This window comes from Engystomops pustulosus, chromosome 1 (genome assembly GCF_040894005.1).
Source record: "Engystomops pustulosus chromosome 1, aEngPut4.maternal, whole genome shotgun sequence".
In the NCBI taxonomy this organism is placed as follows: Eukaryota; Metazoa; Chordata; class Amphibia; order Anura; family Leptodactylidae; genus Engystomops; species Engystomops pustulosus.
This window is the reverse complement of record NC_092411.1, coordinates 528,836-549,083: the sequence shown is the minus strand read 5'-3', so window position 1 is coordinate 549,083 and position 20,248 is coordinate 528,836. Positions and strand designations below refer to the sequence as shown.

At 47.8% G+C, this 20,248-nt stretch overlaps 1 protein-coding gene across 2 annotated transcripts in view; it reads right to left on the bottom strand.

Annotated features, from left to right (window-relative positions):
• The window catches only part of SLC38A9 (solute carrier family 38 member 9), a 53,386-nt gene that overhangs the window by 13,441 nt on the left and 19,697 nt on the right, over positions 1-20,248 (bottom strand). The window lies entirely within an intron of this gene.

Sequence of the window (20,248 nt, the reverse complement as noted above, 5' to 3'; positions counted from 1 at the left end):
AGTCATACAGGACACACGGGATGTACATACATGATCTGTACCCAGCAGTGTATGAGGATCATCAGTCATACAGGACACACGGGATGTACATACATGATCTGTACCCAGCAGTGTATGAGGACCAGTCATACAGGACACACGGGATGTACATACATGATCTGTACCCAGCAGTGTATGAGGACCAGTCATACAGGACACACGGGATGTACATACATGATCTGTACCCAGCAGTGTATGAGGACCAGTCATACAGGACACACGGGATGTACATACATGATCTGTACCCAGCAGTGTATGAGGATCAGTCATACAGGACACACGGGATGTACATACATGATCTGTACCCAGCAGTGTATGAGGAGTCAGTCATACAGGACACACGGGATGTACATACATGATCTGTACCCAGCAGTGTATGAGGACCAGTCATACAGGACACACGGGATGTACATACATGATCTGTACCCAGCAGTGTATGAGGAATCAGTCATACAGGACACACGGGATGTACATACATGATCTGTACCCAGCAGTGTATGAGGACCAGTCATACAGGACACACGGGATGTACATACATGATCTGTACCCAGCAGTGTATGAGGACCAGTCATACAGGACACACGGGATGTACATACATGATCTGTACCCAGCAGTGTATGAGGATCAGTCATACAGGACACACGGGATGTACATACATGATCTGTACCCAGCAGTGTATGAGGAGATCAGTCATACAGGACACACGGGATGTACATACATGATCTGTACCCAGCAGTGTATGAGGATCAGTCATACAGGACACACGGGATGTACATACATGATCTGTACCCAGCAGTGTATGAGGACCAGTCATACAGGACACACGGGATGTACATACATGATCTGTACCCAGCAGTGTATGAGGATCAGTCATACAGGACACACGGGATGTACATACATGATCTGTACCCAGCAGTGTATGAGGAGGACCAGTCATACAGGACACACGGGATGTACATACATGATCTGTACCCAGCAGTGTATGAGGAGGACCCAGTCATACAGGACACACGGGATGTACATACATGATCTGTACCCAGCAGTGTATGAGGATCAGTCATACAGGACACACGGGATGTACATACATGATCTGTACCCAGCAGTGTATGAGGACCAGTCATACAGGACACACGGGATGTACATACATGATCTGTACCCAGCAGTGTATGAGGAGGATCAGTCATACAGGACACACGGGATGTACATACATGATCTGTACCCAGCAGTGTATGAGGACCAGTCATACAGGACACACGGGATGTACATACATGATCTGTACCCAGCAGTGTATGAGGATCAGTCATACAGGACACACGGGATGTACATACATGATCTGTACCCAGCAGTGTATGAGGATCAGTCATACAGGACACACGGGATGTACATACATGATCTGTACCCAGCAGTGTATGGAGGAAGAAGAGCAGTCAACAGCCCACACACCGCGGATGTACATACATGATCTGTACCCAGCAGTGTATGAGGACCAGTCATACAGGACACACGGGATGTACATACATGATCTGTACCCAGCAGTGTATGAGGAGGATCAGTCATACAGGACACACGGGATGTACATACATGATCTGTACCCAGCAGTGTATGAGGATCAGTCATACAGGACACACGGGATGTACATACATGATCTGTACCCAGCAGTGTATGAGGAACGGACCCAGTCATACAGGACACACGGGATGTACATACATGATCTGTACCCAGCAGTGTATGAGGAGGACCAGTCATACAGGACACACGGGATGTACATACATGATCTGTACCCAGCAGTGTATGAGGAGGATCAGTCATACAGGACACACGGGATGTACATACATGATCTGTACCCAGCAGTGTATGAGGACCAGTCATACAGGACACACGGGATGTACATACATGATCTGTACCCAGCAGTGTATGAGGAGGACCAGTCATACAGGACACACGGGATGTACATACATGATCTGTACCCAGCAGTGTATGAGGATCAGTCATACAGGACACACGGGATGTACATACATGATCTGTACCCAGCAGTGTATGAGGGGATCAGTCATACAGGACACACGGGATGTACATACATGATCTGTACCCAGCAGTGTATGAGGACCAGTCATACAGGACACACGGGATGTACATACATGATCTGTACCCAGCAGTGTATGAGGAAGACAGTCATACAGGACACACGGGATGTACATACATGATCTGTACCCAGCAGTGTATGAGGAGAAGTCAGTCATACAGGACACACGGGATGTACATACATGATCTGTACCCAGCAGTGTATGAGGACCAGTCATACAGGACACACGGGATGTACATACATGATCTGTACCCAGCAGTGTATGAGGACCAGTCATACAGGACACACGGGATGTACATACATGATCTGTACCCAGCAGTGTATGAGGACCAGTCATACAGGACACACGGGATGTACATACATGATCTGTACCCAGCAGTGTATGAGGAGGACCAGTCATACAGGACACACGGGATGTACATACATGATCTGTACCCAGCAGTGTATGAGGATCAGTCATACAGGACACACGGGATGTACATACATGATCTGTACCCAGCAGTGTATGAGGACCAGTCATACAGGACACACGGGATGTACATACATGATCTGTACCCAGCAGTGTATGAGGAGGACCAGTCATACAGGACACACGGGATGTACATACATGATCTGTACCCAGCAGTGTATGAGGATCAGTCATACAGGACACACGGGATGTACATACATGATCTGTACCCAGCAGTGTATGAGGAGGATCAGTCATACAGGACACACGGGATGTACATACATGATCTGTACCCAGCAGTGTATGAGGATCAGTCATACAGGACACACGGGATGTACATACATGATCTGTACCCAGCAGTGTATGAGGACCAGTCATACAGGACACACGGGATGTACATACATGATCTGTACCCAGCAGTGTATGAGGAGGATCAGTCATACAGGACACACGGGATGTACATACATGATCTGTACCCAGCAGTGTATGAGGATCAGTCATACAGGACACACGGGATGTACATACATGATCTGTACCCAGCAGTGTATGAGGAGGATCAGTCATACAGGACACACGGGATGTACATACATGATCTGTACCCAGCAGTGTATGAGGAGGACCAGTCATACAGGACACACGGGATGTACATACATGATCTGTACCCAGCAGTGTATGAGGATCAGTCATACAGGACACACGGGATGTACATACATGATCTGTACCCAGCAGTGTATGAGGAGGACCAGTCATACAGGACACACGGGATGTACATACATGATCTGTACCCAGCAGTGTATGAGGGATCAGTCATACAGGACACACGGGATGTACATACATGATCTGTACCCAGCAGTGTATGAGGATCAGTCATACAGGACACACGGGATGTACATACATGATCTGTACCCAGCAGTGTATGAGGAGGACCAGTCATACAGGACACACGGGATGTACATACATGATCTGTACCCAGCAGTGTATGAGGATCAGTCATACAGGACACACGGGATGTACATACATGATCTGTACCCAGCAGTGTATGAGGAGGATCAGTCATACAGGACACACGGGATGTACATACATGATCTGTACCCAGCAGTGTATGAGGATCAGTCATACAGGACACACGGGATGTACATACATGATCTGTACCCAGCAGTGTATGAGGACCAGTCATACAGGACACACGGGATGTACATACATGATCTGTACCCAGCAGTGTATGAAGGAGGACCAGTCATACAGGACACACGGGATGTACATACATGATCTGTACCCAGCAGTGTATGAGGAGGATCAGTCATACAGGACACACGGGATGTACATACATGATCTGTACCCAGCAGTGTATGAGGAGGATCAGTCATACAGGACACACGGGATGTACATACATGATCTGTACCCAGCAGTGTATGAGGACCAGTCATACAGGACACACGGGATGTACATACATGATCTGTACCCAGCAGTGTATGAGGATCAGTCATACAGGACACACGGGATGTACATACATGATCTGTACCCAGCAGTGTATGAGGACCAGTCATACAGGACACACGGGATGTACATACATGATCTGTACCCAGCAGTGTATGAGGAGGATCAGTCATACAGGACACACGGGATGTACATACATGATCTGTACCCAGCAGTGTATGAGGAGGACCAGTCATACAGGACACACGGGATGTACATACATGATCTGTACCCAGCAGTGTATGAGGATCAGTCATACAGGACACACGGGATGTACATACATGATCTGTACCCAGCAGTGTATGAGGATCAGTCATACAGGACACACGGGATGTACATACATGATCTGTACCCAGCAGTGTATGAGGACCAGTCATACAGGACACACGGGATGTACATACATGATCTGTACCCAGCAGTGTATGAGGACCAGTCATACAGGACACACGGGATGTACATACATGATCTGTACCCAGCAGTGTATGAGGATCAGTCATACAGGACACACGGGATGTACATACATGATCTGTACCCAGCAGTGTATGAGGACCAGTCATACAGGACACACGGGATGTACATACATGATCTGTACCCAGCAGTGTATGAGGAGGACCAGTCATACAGGTCACACGGGATGTACATACATGATCTGTACCCAGCAGTGTATGAGGAGGATCAGTCATACAGGACACACGGGAGGTACATACATGATCTGTACCCAGCAGTGTATGAGGACCAGTCATACAGGTCACACGGGATGTACATACATGATCTGTACCCAGCAGTGTATGAGGAGGATCAGTCATACAGGACACACGGGAGGTACATACATGATCTGTACCCAGCAGTGTATGAGGATCAGTCATACAGGACACACGGGATGTACATACATGATCTGTACCCAGCAGTGTATGAGGAGGATCAGTCATACAGGACACACGGGATGTACATACATGATCTGTACCCAGCAGTGTATGAGGAGGATCAGTCATACAGGACACACGGGATGTACATACATGATCTGTACCCAGCAGTGTATGAGGACCAGTCATACAGGACACACGGGATGTACATACATGATCTGTACCCAGCAGTGTATGAGGATCAGTCATACAGGACACACGGGATGTACATACATGATCTGTACCCAGCAGTGTATGAGGATCCAGTCATACAGGACACACGGGATGTACATACATGATCTGTACCCAGCAGTGTATGAGGACCAGTCATACAGGACACACGGGATGTACATACATGATCTGTACCCAGCAGTGTATGAGGATCAGTCATACAGGACACACGGGATGTACATACATGATCTGTACCCAGCAGTGTATGAGGACCAGTCATACAGGACACACGGGATGTACATACATGATCTGTACCCAGCAGTGTATGAGGAGGATCAGTCATACAGGACACACGGGATGTACATACATGATCTGTACCCAGCAGTGTATGAGGACCAGTCATACAGGACACACGGGATGTACATACATGATCTGTACCCAGCAGTGTATGAGGATCAGTCATACAGGACACACGGGATGTACATACATGATCTGTACCCAGCAGTGTATGAGGATCAGTCATACAGGACACACGGGATGTACATACATGATCTGTACCCAGCAGTGTATGAGGATCAGTCATACAGCACACACGGGATGTACATACATGATCTGTACCCAGCAGTGTATGAGGACCAGTCATACAGGACACACGGGATGTACATACATGATCTGTACCCAGCAGTGTATGAGGAGGATCAGTCATACAGGACACACGGGATGTACATACATGATCTGTACCCAGCAGTGTATGAGGATCAGTCATACAGGACACACGGGATGTACATACATGATCTGTACCCAGCAGTGTATGAGGATCAGTCATACAGGACACACGGGATGTACATACATGATCTGTACCCAGCAGTGTATGAGGAGGACCAGTCATACAGGACACACGGGATGTACATACATGATCTGTACCCAGCAGTGTATGAGGAGGATCAGTCATACAGGACACACGGGATGTACATACATGATCTGTACCCAGCAGTGTATGAGGACCAGTCATACAGGACACACGGGATGTACATACATGATCTGTACCCAGCAGTGTATGAGGAGGACCAGTCATACAGGACACACGGGATGTACATACATGATCTGTACCCAGCAGTGTATGAGGATCAGTCATACAGGACACACGGGATGTACATACATGATCTGTACCCAGCAGTGTATGAGGAGGATCAGTCATACAGGACACACGGGATGTACATACATGATCTGTACCCAGCAGTGTATGAGGACCAGTCATACAGGACACACGGGATGTACATACATGATCTGTACCCAGCAGTGTATGAGGAAGATCAGTCATACAGGTCACACGGGATGTACATACATGATCTGTACCCAGCAGTGTATGAGGATCAGTCATACAGGACACACGGGATGTACATACATGATCTGTACCCAGCAGTGTATGAGGACCAGTCATACAGGACACACGGGATGTACATACATGATCTGTACCCAGCAGTGTATGAGGACCAGTCATACAGGACACACGGGATGTACATACATGATCTGTACCCAGCAGTGTATGAGGACCAGTCATACAGGACACACGGGATGTACATACATGATCTGTACCCAGCAGTGTATGAGGAGGACCAGTCATACAGGACACACGGGATGTACATACATGATCTGTACCCAGCAGTGTATGAGGATCAGCCATACAGGACACACGGGATGTACATACATGATCTGTACCCAGCAGTGTATGAGGACCAGTCATACAGGACACACGGGATGTACATACATGATCTGTACCCAGCAGTGTATGAGGAGGACCAGTCATACAGGTCACACGGGATGTACATACATGATCTGTACCCAGCAGTGTATGAGGACCAGTCATACAGGACACACGGGATGTACATACATGATCTGTACCCAGCAGTGTATGAGGAGGATCAGTCATACAGGACACACGGGATGTACATACATGATCTGTACCCAGCAGTGTATGAGGATCAGTCATACAGGTCACACGGGATGTACATACATGATCTGTACCCAGCAGTGTATGAGGACCAGTCATACAGGACACACGGGATGTACATACATGATCTGTACCCAGCAGTGTATGAGGATCAGTCATACAGGACACACGGGATGTACATACATGATCTGTACCCAGCAGTGTATGAGGATCAGTCATACAGGACACACGGGATGTACATACATGATCTGTACCCAGCAGTGTATGAGGACCAGTCATACAGGACACACGGGATGTACATACATGATCTGTACCCAGCAGTGTATGAGGACCAGTCATACAGGACACACGGGATGTACATACATGATCTGTACCCAGCAGTGTATGAGGAGGACCAGTCATACAGGACACACGGGATGTACATACATGATCTGTACCCAGCAGTGTATGAGGAGGATCAGTCATACAGGACACACGGGATGTACATACATGATCTGTACCCAGCAGTGTATGAGGATCAGTCATACAGGTCACACGGGATGTACATACATGATCTGTACCCAGCAGTGTATGAGGACCAGTCATACAGGACACACGGGATGTACATACATGATCTGTACCCAGCAGTGTATGAGGATCAGTCATACAGGACACACGGGATGTACATACATGATCTGTACCCAGCAGTGTATGAGGAGGACCAGTCATACAGGACACACGGGATGTACATACATGATCTGTACCCAGCAGTGTATGAGGACCAGTCATACAGGACACACGGGACGTACATACATGATCTGTACCCAGCAGTGTATGAGGATCAGTCATACAGGACACACGGGATGTACATACATGATCTGTACCCAGCAGTGTATGAGGAGGACCAGTCATACAGGTCACACGGGATGTACATACATGATCTGTACCCAGCAGTGTATGAGGACCAGTCATACAGGACACACGGGATGTACATACATGATCTGTACCCAGCAGTGTATGAGGATCAGTCATACAGGACACACGGGATGTACATACATGATCTGTACCCAGCAGTGTATGAGGACCAGTCATACAGGACACACGGGATGTACATACATGATCTGTACCCAGCAGTGTATGAGGACCAGTCATACAGGACACACGGGATGTACATACATGATCTGTACCCAGCAGTGTATGAGGATCAGTCATACAGGACACACGGGATGTACATACATGATCTGTACCCAGCAGTGTATGAGGAGGACCAGTCATACAGGACACACGGGATGTACATACATGATCTGTACCCAGCAGTGTATGAGGAGGATCAGTCATACAGGACACACGGGATGTACATACATGATCTGTACCCAGCAGTGTATGAGGATCAGTCATACAGGACACACGGGATGTACATACATGATCTGTACCCAGCAGTGTATGAGGAGGATCAGTCATACAGGACACACGGGATGTACATACATGATCTGTACCCAGCAGTGTATGAGGAGGACCAGTCATACAGGACACACGGGATGTACATACATGATCTGTACCCAGCAGTGTATGAGGAGGATCAGTCATACAGGACACACGGGATGTACATACATGATCTGTACCCAGCAGTGTATGAGGAGGACCAGTCATACAGGACACACGGGATGTACATACATGATCTGTACCCAGCAGTGTATGAGGACCAGTCATACAGGACACACGGGATGTACATACATGATCTGTACCCAGCAGTGTATGAGGACCAGTCATACAGGACACACGGGATGTACATACATGATCTGTACCCAGCAGTGTATGAGGAGGATCAGTCATACAGGACACACGGGATGTACATACATGATCTGTACCCAGCAGTGTATGAGGAGGACCAGTCATACAGGACACACGGGATGTACATACATGATCTGTACCCAGCAGTGTATGAGGATCAGTCATACAGGACACACGGGATGTACATACATGATCTGTACCCAGCAGTGTATGAGGAGGATCAGTCATACAGGTCACACGGGATGTACATACATGATCTGTACCCAGCAGTGTATGAGGATCAGTCATACAGGACACACGGGATGTACATACATGATCTGTACCCAGCAGTGTATGAGGATCAGTCATACAGGACACACGGGATGTACATACATGATCTGTACCCAGCAGTGTATGAGGAGGACCAGTCATACAGGACACACGGGATGTACATACATGATCTGTACCCAGCAGTGTATGAGGAGGACCAGTCATACAGGTCACACGGGATGTACATACATGATCTGTACCCAGCAGTGTATGAGGATCATCAGTCATACAGGACACACGGGATGTACATACATGATCTGTACCCAGCAGTGTATGAGGATCAGTCATACAGGACACACGGGATGTACATACATGATCTGTACCCAGCAGTGTATGAGGAGGATCAGTCATACAGGACACACGGGATGTACATACATGATCTGTACCCAGCAGTGTATGAGGACCAGTCATACAGGACACACGGGATGTACATACATGATCTGTACCCAGCAGTGTATGAGGATCAGTCATACAGGACACACGGGATGTACATACATGATCTGTACCCAGCAGTGTATGAGGACCAGTCATACAGGACACACGGGATGTACATACATGATCTGTACCCAGCAGTGTATGAGGAGGATCAGTCATACAGGACACACGGGATGTACATACATGATCTGTACCCAGCAGTGTATGAGGATCAGTCATACAGGACACACGGGATGTACATACATGATCTGTACCCAGCAGTGTATGAGGACCAGTCATACAGGACACACGGGATGTACATACATGATCTGTACCCAGCAGTGTATGAGGAGGATCAGTCATACAGGACACACGGGATGTACATACATGATCTGTACCCAGCAGTGTATGAGGAGGACCAGTCATACAGGACACACGGGATGTACATACATGATCTGTACCCAGCAGTGTATGAGGAGGATCAGTCATACAGGACACACGGGATGTACATACATGATCTGTACCCAGCAGTGTATGAGGAGGACCAGTCATACAGGACACACGGGATGTACATACATGATCTGTACCCAGCAGTGTATGAGGATCAGTCATACAGGACACACGGGATGTACATACATGATCTGTACCCAGCAGTGTATGAGGAGGATCAGTCATACAGGACACACGGGATGTACATACATGATCTGTACCCAGCAGTGTATGAGGAGGATCAGTCATACAGGACACACGGGATGTACATACATGATCTGTACCCAGCAGTGTATGAGGAGGATCAGTCATACAGGACACACGGGATGTACATACATGATCTGTACCCAGCAGTGTATGAGGATCAGTCATACAGGACACACGGGATGTACATACATGATCTGTACCCAGCAGTGTATGAGGAGGATCAGTCATACAGGACACACGGGATGTACATACATGATCTGTACCCAGCAGTGTATGAGGATCAGTCATACAGCACACACGGGATGTACATACATGATCTGTACCCAGCAGTGTATGAGGATCAGTCATACAGGACACACGGGATGTACATACATGATCTGTACCCAGCAGTGTATGAGGAGGATCAGTCATACAGGACACACGGGATGTACATACATGATCTGTACCCAGCAGTGTATGAGGAGGACCAGTCATACAGGACACACGGGATGTACATACATGATCTGTACCCAGCAGTGTATGAGGATCAGTCATACAGGACACACGGGATGTACATACATGATCTGTACACAGCAGTGTATGAGGAGGATCAGTCATACAGGACACACGGGATGTACATACATGATCTGTACCCAGCAGTGTATGAGGACCAGTCATACAGGACACACGGGATGTACATACATGATCTGTACCCAGCAGTGTATGAGGAGGATCAGTCATACAGGACACACGGGATGTACATACATGATCTGTACCCAGCAGTGTATGAGGAGGATCAGTCATACAGGACACACGGGATGTACATACATGATCTGTACCCAGCAGTGTATGAGGAGGATCAGTCATACAGGACACACGGGATGTACATACATGATCTGTACCCAGCAGTGTATGAGGATCAGTCATACAGGACACACGGGATGTACATACATGATCTGTACCCAGCAGTGTATGAGGACCAGTCATACAGGACACACGGGATGTACATACATGATCTGTACCCAGCAGTGTATGAGGAGGATCAGTCATACAGGACACACGGGATGTACATACATGATCTGTACCCAGCAGTGTATGAGGAGGATCAGTCATACAGGTCACACGGGATGTACATACATGATCTGTACCCAGCAGTGTATGAGGAGGATCAGTCATACAGGACACACGGGATGTACATACATGATCTGTACCCAGCAGTGTATGAGGAGGATCAGTCATACAGGACACACGGGATGTACATACATGATCTGTACCCAGCAGTGTATGAGGAGGATCAGTCATACAGGACACACGGGATGTACATACATGATCTGTACCCAGCAGTGTATGAGGATCAGTCATACAGGACACACGGGATGTACATACATGATCTGTACCCAGCAGTGTATGAGGAGGATCAGTCATACAGGACACACGGGATGTACATACATGATCTGTACCCAGCAGTGTATGAGGATCAGTCATACAGCACACACGGGATGTACATACATGATCTGTACCCAGCAGTGTATGAGGAGGATCAGTCATACAGGACACACGGGATGTACATACATGATCTGTACCCAGCAGTGTATGAGGACCAGTCATACAGGTCACACGGGATGTACATACATGATCTGTACCCAGCAGTGTATGAGGATCAGTCATACAGGACACACGGGATGTACATACATGATCTGTACCCAGCAGTGTATGAGGATCAGTCATACAGGACACACGGGATGTACATACATGATCTGTACCCAGCAGTGTATGAGGACCAGTCATACAGGTCACACGGGATGTACATACATGATCTGTACCCAGCAGTGTATGAGGACCAGTCATACAGGACACACGGGATGTACATACATGATCTGTACCCAGCAGTGTATGAGGATCAGTCATACAGATCACACGGGATGTACATACATGATCTGTACCCAGCAGTGTATGAGGACCAGTCATACAGGACACACGGGATGTACATACATGATCTGTACCCAGCAGTGTATGAGGAGGATCAGTCATACAGGACACACGGGATGTACATACATGATCTGTACCCAGCAGTGTATGAGGATCAGTCATACAGGACACACGGGATGTACATACATGATCTGTACCCAGCAGTGTATGAGGAGGACCAGTCATACAGGACACACGGGATGTACATACATGATCTGTACCCAGCAGTGTATGAGGAGGATCAGTCATACAGGACACACGGGATGTACATACATGATCTGTACCCAGCAGTGTATGAGGAGGATCAGTCATACAGGACACACGGGATGTACATACATGATCTGTACCCAGCAGTGTATGAGGATCAGTCATACAGGACACACGGGATGTACATACATGATCTGTACCCAGCAGTGTATGAGGAGGATCAGTCATACAGGACACACGGGATGTACATATATGATCTGTACCCAGCAGTGTATGAGGATCAGTCATACAGGACACAGGGGATGTACATACATGATCTGTACCCAGCAGTGTATGAGGAGGACCAGTCATACAGGACACACGGGATGTACATACATGATCTGTACCCAGCAGTGTATGAGGACCAGTCATACAGGACACACGGGATGTACATACATGATCTGTACCCAGCAGTGTATGAGGAGGATCAGTCATACAGGACACACGGGATGTACATACATGATCTGTACCCAGCAGTGTATGAGGAGGATCAGTCATACAGGTCACACGGGATGTACATACATGATCTGTACCCAGCAGTGTATGAGGATCAGTCATACAGGACACACGGGATGTACATACATGATCTGTACCCAGCAGTGTATGAGGATCAGTCATACAGGACACACGGGATGTACATACATGATCTGTACCCAGCAGTGTATGAGGAGGACCAGTCATACAGGACACACGGGATGTACATACATGATCTGTACCCAGCAGTGTATGAGGACCAGTCATACAGGACACACGGGATGTACATACATGATCTGTACCCAGCAGTGTATGAGGAGGACCAGTCATACAGGACACACGGGATGTACATACATGATCTGTACCCAGCAGTGTATGAGGACCAGTCATACAGGACACACGGGATGTACATACATGATCTGTACCCAGCAGTGTATGAGGACCAGTCATACAGGACACACGGGATGTACATACATGATCTGTACCCAGCAGTGTATGAGGAGGATCAGTCATACAGATCACACGGGATGTACATACATGATCTGTACCCAGCAGTGTATGAGGAGGATCAGTCATACAGGTCACACGGGATGTACATACATGATCTGTACCCAGCAGTGTATGAGGAGGACCAGTCATACAGGACACACGGGATGTACATACATGATCTGTACCCAGCAGTGTATGAGGAGGATCAGTCATACAGGACACACGGGATGTACATACATGATCTGTACCCAGCAGTGTATGAGGACCAGTCATACAGGACACACGGGATGTACATACATGATCTGTACCCAGCAGTGTATGAGGAGGACCAGTCATACAGGACACACGGGATGTACATACATGATCTGTACCCAGCAGTGTATGAGGACCAGTCATACAGGACACACGGGATGTACATACATGATCTGTACCCAGCAGTGTATGAGGATCAGTCATACAGGACACACGGGATGTACATACATGATCTGTACCCAGCAGTGTATGAGGAGGACCAGTCATACAGGTCACACGGGATGTACATACATGATCTGTACCCAGCAGTGTATGAGGATCAGTCATACAGGACACACGGGATGTACATACATGATCTGTACCCAGCAGTGTATGAGGAGGATCAGTCATACAGGACACACGGGATGTACATACATGATCTGTACCCAGCAGTGTATGAGGAGGATCAGCCATACAGGACACACGGGATGTACATACATGATCTGTACCCAGCAGTGTATGAGGATCAGTCATACAGGACACACGGGATGTACATACATGATCTGTACCCAGCAGTGTATGAGGACCAGTCATACAGGACACACGGGATGTACATACATGATCTGTACACAGCAGTGTATGAGGAGGATCAGTCATACAGGACACACGGGATGTACATACATGATCTGTACCCAGCAGTGTATGAGGAGGATCAGTCATACAGGTCACACGGGATGTACATACATGATCTGTACCCAGCAGTGTATGAGGACCAGTCATACAGGTCACACGGGATGTACATACATGATCTGTACCCAGCAGTGTATGAGGACCAGTCATACAGGACACACGGGATGTACATACATGATCTGTACCCAGCAGTGTATGAGGAGGACCAGTCATACAGGACACACGGGATGTACATACATGATCTGTACCCAGCAGTGTATGAGGAGGATCAGTCATACAGGACACACGGGATGTACATACATGATCTGTACCCAGCAGTGTATGAGGAGGACCAGTCATACAGGTCACACGGGATGTACATACATGATCTGTACCCAGCAGTGTATGAGGAGGATCAGTCATACAGGACACACGGGATGTACATACATGATCTGTACCCAGCAGTGTATGAGGATCAGTCATACAGGTCACACGGGATGTACATACATGATCTGTACCCAGCAGTGTATGAGGAGGATCAGTCATACAGGACACACGGGATGTACATACATGATCTGTACCCAGCAGTGTATGAGGAGGATCAGTCATACAGGTCACACGGGATGTACATACATGATCTGTACCCAGCAGTGTATGAGGATCAGTCATACAGGACACACGGGATGTACATACATGATCTGTACCCAGCAGTGTATGAGGATCAGTCATACAGGACACACGGGATGTACATACATGATCTGTACCCAGCAGTGTATGAGGATCAGTCATACAGGACACACGGGATGTACATACATGATCTGTACCCAGCAGTGTATGAGGATCAGTCATACAGGACACACGGGATGTACATACATGATCTGTACCCAGCAGTGTATGAGGAAGATCAGTCATACAGGACACACGGGATGTACATACATGATCTGTACCCAGCAGTGTATGAGGACCAGTCATACAGGACACACGGGATGTACATACATGATCTGTACCCAGCAGTGTATGAGGATCAGTCATACAGGACACACGGGATGTACATACATGATCTGTACCCAGCAGTGTATGAGGATCAGTCATACAGGACACACGGGATGTACATACATGATCTGTACCCAGCAGTGTATGAGGAGGATCAGTCATACAGGACACACGGGATGTACATACATGATCTGTACCCAGCAGTGTATGAGGACCAGTCATACAGGACACACGGGATGTACATACATGATCTGTACCCAGCAGTGTATGAGGAGGACCAGTCATACAGGACACACGGGATGTACATACATGATCTGTACCCAGCAGTGTATGAGGAGGACCAGTCATACAGGACACACGGGATGTACATACATGATCTGTACCCAGCAGTGTATGAGGACCAGTCATACAGGACACACGGGATGTACATACATGATCTGTACCCAGCAGTGTATGAGGACCAGTCATACAGGACACACGGGATGTACATACATGATCTGTACCCAGCAGTGTATGAGGATCAGTCATACAGGACACACGGGATGTACATACATGATCTGTACCCAGCAGTGTATGAGGATCAGTCATACAGGACACACGGGATGTACATACATGATCTGTACCCAGCAGTGTATGAGGAGGACCAGTCATACAGGACACACGGGATGTACATACATGATCTGTACCCAGCAGTGTATGAGGAGGACCAGTCATACAGGACACACGGGATGTACATACATGATCTGTACCCAGCAGTGTATGAGGACCAGTCATACAGGACACACGGGATGTACATACATGATCTGTACCCAGCAGTGTATGAGGACCAGTCATACAGGACACACGGGATGTACATACATGATCTGTACCCAGCAGTGTATGAGGAGGACCAGTCATACAGGACACACGGGATGTACATACATGATCTGTACCCAGCAGTGTATGAGGAGGACCAGTCATACAGGACACACGGGATGTACATACATGATCTGTACCCAGCAGTGTATGAGGATCAGTCATACAGGACACACGGGATGTACATACATGATCTGTACCCAGCAGTGTATGATGAGGATCAGTCATACAGGACACACGGGATGTACATACATGATCTGTACCCAGCAGTGTATGAGGATTAGTCATACAGGACACACGGGATGTACATACATGATCTGTACCCAGCAGTGTATGAGGATCAGTCATACAGGACACACGGGATGTACATACATGATCTGTACCCAGCAGTGTATGAGGAGGATCAGTCATACAGGACACACGGGATGTACATACATGATCTGTACCCAGCAGTGTATGAGGAGGACCAGTCATACAGGACACACGGGATGTACATACATGATCTGTACCCAGCAGTGTATGAGGAGGATCAGTCATACAGGACACACGGGATGTACATACATGATCTGTACCCAGCAGTGTATGAGGAGGACCAGTCATACAGGACACACGGGATGTACATACATGATCTGTACCCAGCAGTGTATGAGGAGGATCAGTCATACAGGTCACACGGGATGTACATACATGATCTGTACCCAGCAGTGTATGAGGAGGATCAGTCATACAGGACACACGGGATGTACATACATGATCTGTACCCAGCAGTGTATGAGGATCAGTCATACAGGACACACGGGATGTACATACATGATCTGTACACAGCAGTGTATGAGGAGGACCAGTCATACAGGACACACGGGATGTACATACATGATCTGTACCCAGCAGTGTATGAGGAGGATCAGTCATACAGGACACACGGGATGTACATACATGATCTGTACCCAGCAGTGTATGAGGACCAGTCATACAGGACACACGGGATGTACATACATGATCTGTACCCAGCAGTGTATGAGGAGGACCAGTCATACAGGACACACGGGATGTACATACATGATCTGTACCCAGCAGTGTATGAGGAGGATCAGTCATACAGGACACACGGGATGTACATACATGATCTGTACCCAGCAGTGTATGAGGAGGATCAGTCATACAGGACACACGGGATGTACATACATGATCTGTACCCAGCAGTGTATGAGGACCAGTCATACAGGACACACGGGATGTACATACATGATCTGTACCCAGCAGTGTATGAGGATCAGTCATACAGGACACACGGGATGTACATACATGATCTGTACCCAGCAGTGTATGAGGAGGATCAGTCATACAGGTCACACGGGATGTACATACATGATCTGTACCCAGCAGTGTATGAGGAGGACCAGTCATACAGGACACACGGGATGTACATACATGATCTGTACCCAGCAGTGTATGAGGAGGATCAGTCATACAGGACACACGGGATGTACATACATGATCTGTACCCAGCAGTGTATGAGGATCAGTCATACAGGACACACGGGATGTACATACATGATCTGTACCCAGCAGTGTATGAGGACCAGTCATACAGGACACACGGGATGTACATACATGATCTGTACCCAGCAGTGTATGAGGAGGATCAGTCATACAGGTCACACGGGATGTACATACATGATCTGTACCCAGCAGTGTATGAGGACCAGTCATACAGGTCACACGGGATGTACATACATGATCTGTACCCAGCAGTGTATGAGGACCAGTCATACAGGACACACGGGATGTACATACATGATCTGTACCCAGCAGTGTATGAGGAGGACCAGTCATACAGGACACACGGGATGTACATACATGATCTGTACCCAGCAGTGTATGAGGACCAGTCATACAGGACACACGGGATGTACATACATGATCTGTACCCAGCAGTGTATGAGGAGGATCAGTCATACAGGACACACGGGATGTACATACATGATCTGTACCCAGCAGTGTATGAGGAGGATCAGTCATACAGGACACACGGGATGTACATACATGATCTGTACCCAGCAGTGTATGAGGACCAGTCATACAGGACACACGGGATGTACATACATGATCTGTACCCAGCAGTGTATGAGGAGGACCAGTCATACAGGACACACGGGATGTACATACATGATCTGTACCCAGCAGTGTATGAGGAGGACCAGTCATACAGGACACACGGGATGTACATACATGATCTGTACACAGCAGTGTATGAGGATCAGTCATACAGGACACACGGGATGTACATACATGATCTGTACACAGCAGTGTATGAGGAGGACCAGTCATACAGGACACACGGGATGTACATACATGATCTGTACCCAGCAGTGTATGAGGACCAGTCATACAGGACACACGGGATGTACATACATGATCTGTACCCAGCAGTGTATGAGGAGGACCAGTCATACAGGACACACGGGATGTACATACATGATCTGTACCCAGCAGTGTATGAGGAGGATCAGTCATACAGGACACACGGGATGTACATACATGATCTGTACCCAGCAGTGTATGAGGATCAGTCATACAGGACACACGGGATGTACATACATGATCTGTACCCAGCAGTGTATGAGGAGGATCAGTCATACAGGACACACGGGATGTACATACATGATCTGTACCCAGCAGTGTATGAGGACCAGTCATACAGGACACACGGGATGTACATACATGATCTGTACCCAGCAGTGTATGAGGATCAGTCATACAGGACACACGGGATGTACATACATGATCTGTACCCAGCAGTGTATGAGGAGGATCAGTCATACAGGTCACACGGGATGTACATACATGATCTGTACCCAGCAGTGTATGAGGATCAGTCATACAGGACACACGGGATGTACATACATGATCTGTACCCAGCAGTGTATGAGGAGGACCAGTCATACAGGACACACGGGATGTACATACATGATCTGTACCCAGCAGTGTATGAGGAGGATCAGTCATACAGGACACACGGGATGTACATACATGATCTGTACCCAGCAGTGTATGAGGAGGATCAGTCATACAGGTCACACGGGATGTACATACATGATCTGTACCCAGCAGTGTATGAGGAGGACCAGTCATACAGGACACACGGGATGTACATACATGATCTGTACCCAGCAGTGTATGAGGAGGATCAGTCATACAGGACACACGGGATGTACATACATGATCTGTACCCAGCAGTGTATGAGGAGGATCAGTCATACAGGTCACACGGGATGTACATACATGATCTGTACCCAGCAGTGTATGAGGAGGACCAGTCATACAGGACACACGGGATGTACATACATGATCTGTACCCAGCAGTGTATGAGGAGGATCAGTCATACAGGACACACGGGATGTACATACATGATCTGTACCCAGCAGTGTATGAGGAGGACCAGTCATACAGGACACACGGGATGTACATACATGATCTGTACCCAGCAGTGTATGAGGATCAGTCATACAGGACACACGGGATGTACATACATGATCTGTACCCAGCAGTGTATGAGGAGGACCAGTCATACAGGACACACGGGATGTACATACATGATCTGTACCCAGCAGTGTATGAGGAGGACCAGTCATACAGGACACACGGGATGTACATACATGATCTGTACCCAGCAGTGTATGAGGATCAGTCATACAGGTCACACGGGATGTACATACATGATCTGTACCCAGCAGTGTATGAGGATCAGTCATACAGGTCACACGGGATGTACATACATGATCTGTACCCAGCAGTGTATGAGGAGGACCAGTCATACAGGACACACGGGATGTACATACATGATCTGTACCCAGCAGTGTATGAGGATCAGTCATACAGGACACACGGGATGTACATACATGATCTGTACCCAGCAGTGTATGAGGAGGATCAGTCATACAGGTCACACGGGATGTACATACATGATCTGTACCCAGCAGTGTATGAGGATCAGTCATACAGGACACACGGGATGTACATACATGATCTGTACCCAGCAGTGTATGAGGACCAGTCATACAGGACACACGGGATGTACATA